A 4674-nucleotide genomic window follows, 5' to 3' on the forward strand; every position below is an offset into this window, starting at 1 on the left:
TACCAGGGATTGAACTCAGGACCCTGCGCTTGCCAGGTAGGCGCTTATTCTACTGAGCTATCTCCCCAACCCCCCCTTTTTTTCTTGCTCTTGTTTTTACTCTTCAAAATAAAATAATAATAATAATGAAACTGAAGATAAAGCAAAAAAAAAAAAAAAAGCAACCAAAAAATCCCTGACATTTGTCAGCTGTGTGACCCTGATCAGATCACTTTACTTCCCTGTGTCTCAATGAACTTATGTGTAAAATAAGAATTATAGGGGCTTGGGAGATAGCTCAGTGGGATAAGCGCCTGCCTGGCAAGCGCAACATCCTGAGTTTGATCCTTGGTACCGCAAAATAAATAAAATTGTGGTTTGTATAAAATACAAAACAAGAACACATGTGAAAAAAAAAAATACATGTGGCTACCATGAAACAAGTGACTATATTTTGGGGCCGGAGAGATGGCTCAGTGGAATATGCGCTTCCCTGGCAAACGCAAGGGCCTGAGTTCAATCCCCGGTTCCATTAAAAAAAAAAAAAAAAAGAATTACAGTATCCTGTGAAGTTATTTTGAAATTTATTTATTTTTATTTTTTATTTTTTTGAAATTTAAATGTGAGTCATTAACAGGCAGTTCCCCAGTTCAGATATTATCATCATCATCATCATTAATAATGATGTCGTGGGGCCAGGGAGATGGCTCTGTGGAATAAGCGCTTCTCTGGCAAGTGCAAGGGCCTGAGTTCAATCCCTGGTTCCACAAAAAAAAAAAAAAAAAAAAAAATAATAATAATAATAATAATAATAATAATAATGATGTCGTGGCCTCAGGAACTCAAGGCTTCATGCATGCTAGGCCGTTGTTCTGGTATCAGGCTACAACCCTGCTCCCTGCTTTTTTATGGCACTGGAGACTGAACACAGGGTCTGTGCACTGAGCTACATCTCCAGGCTATTTTTTTAAAAATGTATTTAGTACAGGGTCTACAGGGTCTCACTATGTAGTAATTCTGTTTGCAGCTTCCCAAGCACTGGGATTACAGGCATGTGCCACCACACCTGGTTTCAGTGGCTAGTATGGTGTGCCTGGGGTTCCAGGGCCAGCACAGCATGTGGTACCAGGGATCAAACCCTGGTCCTTGAGCTTGCTAGATATGTGCTTAGACTGCCCAGCTATCTCCCCAGTCACTTTTTTCCTTTTATTTATTTCTTTTTGGGGGGAGGTATGGGGGATTGAACCCAGGACCTTGTGCTTGCCGGGCAGACACTTATGCCACTGAGCTATCTCCCTGGCCCTTTATTTTGCACTTTGAGACAGAGTCCCACTGAGTCATGGCATTGCCCAGCTTGGACTTGAATTTCCAATCTTTCTGCCTCAGCCTCTCAAGCCCTGGGATTATGGACAGGCATGCCATACCAGTATTATTCTTGTTGTGGGGAGAGGTGTGGCCCAGTGGGTTCCTGCTATTGCACCTTGTCCCACCTGTCCTTGGTTTGGAGGTCCTCTGAGTGTACCACAGGGGGCCATGTGCTGGAAGCTTGATCCTGGTGCTGGAATGTAGAGAACATTTAAGAAGCAAGGTCTCCTGGAAGCAATTGGGTAACTGGAAATGCTGCCCTAAAAATGATTAATGCCGGTCTTCAAGAGTGAGTAAGGGGCTGGGGAGATGGCTCAGTGGAATATGCGCTTGCCAGAACCGCAAGGGCCTGAGTTCAATCCCTGGGTTCCCAAAAAAAAAAAAAAAAAAGAGTAAGTTCTCTCAAGAGTGGGTGCTTATACAGCAAGACTGTTCCATGTACTTATCCTTTTCTGGTTTGTTTATTTGTTTGTTTGAAACAGGGTTTCACTGTGCAGCTAGCGATTGTCCTTTTCTGTACTGTTTCCTGATGCTTCTCTGCCATGTTATGATAAATTTATTTTTTTTGTTTTTCTTTTTGGTGGAACCAGGGATTGAACTCAGGCCCTTGCACTTGACAGGGAAGCGCTTATTCCACTAAGCCATTTCCCCAGCCCCCTTTATGATGAATTTAAAGGGACCCCAGCAGAAGCTGTACAAACGGGGCCTCCTGACCTTGAACATCTGTTAGGAAAGACTCATGGGCACCAGCCGCAAACAAAGACACACGGACACTCAATGAAAGCAAAGTGAGGGCTCGAGCAAAAAGGCTGCTGCCCGCCTTCGGTCTTTATTTTTATATATCTTAAGTCTCAGCCTTCGGTTACTATATTTTTATTTATTTAATTTTTATTTTTTTGCAGAACCGGGGATTGAACTCAGACCCTTGCGCTTGCCAGGGAAGCACTTATTCCACTGAGCCATCTGCCCGGCCCCGTTTTTTTTTTTTTTTTTTTTTTTTACTTTAGATGAACATAATAAGAGCTCATTGCACGTGTCTAAGATTAATGTTTAGGCTATACCTAAGAACCTGCTAGGCATCTGGGAGCAAGGACACAAAAACAAGGTGTCCTTGAGTTCCAAGTGTTCTTGGTTACTCCCACAGCTCTTAACTGCCCAGTTTTCTTTTTCCTTGTCCCACATGCCCTGCAGGTTCTTTAGCACCTCTCTATATTAACTCTTTCCTATCCCAACAAACATCTAGACTGCAAAGCTGTTAGCCAAATACACTTTTCTTTCTAAGTACCAAGGCTGGTGGTACAGCCAGAGGTAGAAAATTTCTGCTGAGCATGTCTGGGGCTCTGGGTTCAATCCTCCACATGTGTCATGAACACACACACATGCACACATGCACACGAAGTTACCTACTATAAGACCCCAGCTTCAGATATCTTGTCAAGGCAACAGAAAACAGACTAAGAAACCATTCTAAGGAACGGGGCCATGACCAGGTATGCCAGCTCCTATTGTCATGAGCACGTTGCTGCTGCTGGCCTGACCTCTGCCTGTTTTGGGCCTCTGTGGAGGTGCTGAGAATGCTCCAGGAACCTCCCTCCTCCTCTGGTGCCCTCACTTGGCTCAGGCCTTGAACCACAGCATCATCTTTCTGGGTTCTTTTCCATGTACACCTCCCAGCCAGAGTAGGAGTGGGCAGGGCCTGGGACACAGGCTCTTCCTGGGCACCCAGCTCCTCAGCTCTCCTCTGAAACCTTGAGTTTCATCTCTTCTCTCCATGCTTTCATTGTGGCTTTGGTGATCAGCTCCCCAAATCTAACTGTTCACCCCTGCCGGTCTATTGTTGTAGACTGGGCGGCACCAGCTTTGTGACTTCCTTTGTCCCATTGTGTCCTTCCTGATTGTGGACTAGAGAGGGAGGGTCACCGGATGACAGGAAACAGGAGTCTGGGTGCCAGTGTGTGTGCACGCCCTGAGATACACTTTCAGAGAACCGGGGAGGGAGGTGGGCTAAGTCTCAGGGAGCAGCTCCCATACTTAGCTCAGCCACGCTGGACCTGAGAGGTCTGGGAGGCAGAAGAGGCCAGAGGTTGGGATGGGGGCCGAGGAGGTGAGAACCAGCTGGGATGCAGCCTCAAGCTGCAGAAGAGCAGGTGTGATTTGGTGCTGGGCACCCATGCCCGTGTCTGGGAAGGGGTGCAGAGGAGCCCTTCCTCTGGGTCTGGGAGAGGGAAGGAACCCGTGGGCAGGGCTTGGCGTCCCCTCTGCTTGCATGATATGTGAGGATGAAAGAGCAAGATTGTCTTCCTTCCTCCCTCTTTCCTTCCTCCCTCTCTCTCTTTTCCTCCTTGTCTTTGTCCCTTCATTCCCCCCCCCACCCCTCGTCCCTTTGTCTTTCTTTCACGGGGATTTGGCCAGAGGGAAGTGAAGCTGGGTTTGTGCTCGGCCAATGGTCCCTCCAAGCCCCAAGAACGAACGAGGGCATTTCACGCAGGCTCGTTGCAGTCAGCCCCATGGCCCTGTTCTTGTCAGAGACGGCGCCCTCAAAGGATCACAAATCCGGAAACTGTAATGGTACGGAAATACCACAAGGGGGCGAGAGTGACCCTGCCAATGCGGAATTTGAGCTGTCTCCCTGTTTGTTAAAATGTATCCACCAGGGTTGTCCCCCGTCTTGTTCACTCCTCTAGCTGGGCACACAGTGAATGTAGAAGAATGATTGAGTCAAGATCCAGGCGGAGGAGCTTGTGTCCTCTATAAGGCCCCGTGGGGCTGAAGTTTGACCAGAGGCACCCGGATTGTTTAGAACTTTGGGGTTGAAGAACCCTGAGCAGACAGAACAGCCTAGAACATGCTGTTGCCTGAGCTGGCTGCATGGGGAAACATGGGTGGACCTAGAGGAACATGTAGAGTGTGACTTGCTTCCAGGCGGAACTGAAGAGCCCCCCAGGGGTCCCTGCAGCCACTATGTCCCAAGTCTTATGGGGCAGATAACTGCAACTCAGTCAGACAGAATTGAGTTTCAGTCCTGAGTTCTCCATGAAGCAGGGTGACTTGGGCATGTCACTTGACATCTCTAACCTGCCAGGAAGATGCTAATGGTCCTGCCCAAAGACCAGCAGTAAGCATGAGACTCACAGGTAATGACAGTGTTGAGCTCGACATCCAGCACGCGACCCGAGCCCAGAAAACAGTGTCTGTTGTTAGGAGCTGGAGATGGGGTAGGCTGAGGACACACTACATGCAGAGCACCTTGACTCAGCAGCAAGGTATGCACCATGCTTCCTCTCTCTCTCTCTCTCTCTCTCTCTCTCTCTCTCTCTCTCTCTCTCTCTC

Source organism: Octodon degus, unplaced genomic scaffold, assembly GCF_000260255.1.
Source record: "Octodon degus isolate 3935 unplaced genomic scaffold, OctDeg1.0 scaffold00018, whole genome shotgun sequence".
NCBI classification, from domain to species: domain Eukaryota; kingdom Metazoa; phylum Chordata; class Mammalia; order Rodentia; family Octodontidae; genus Octodon; species Octodon degus.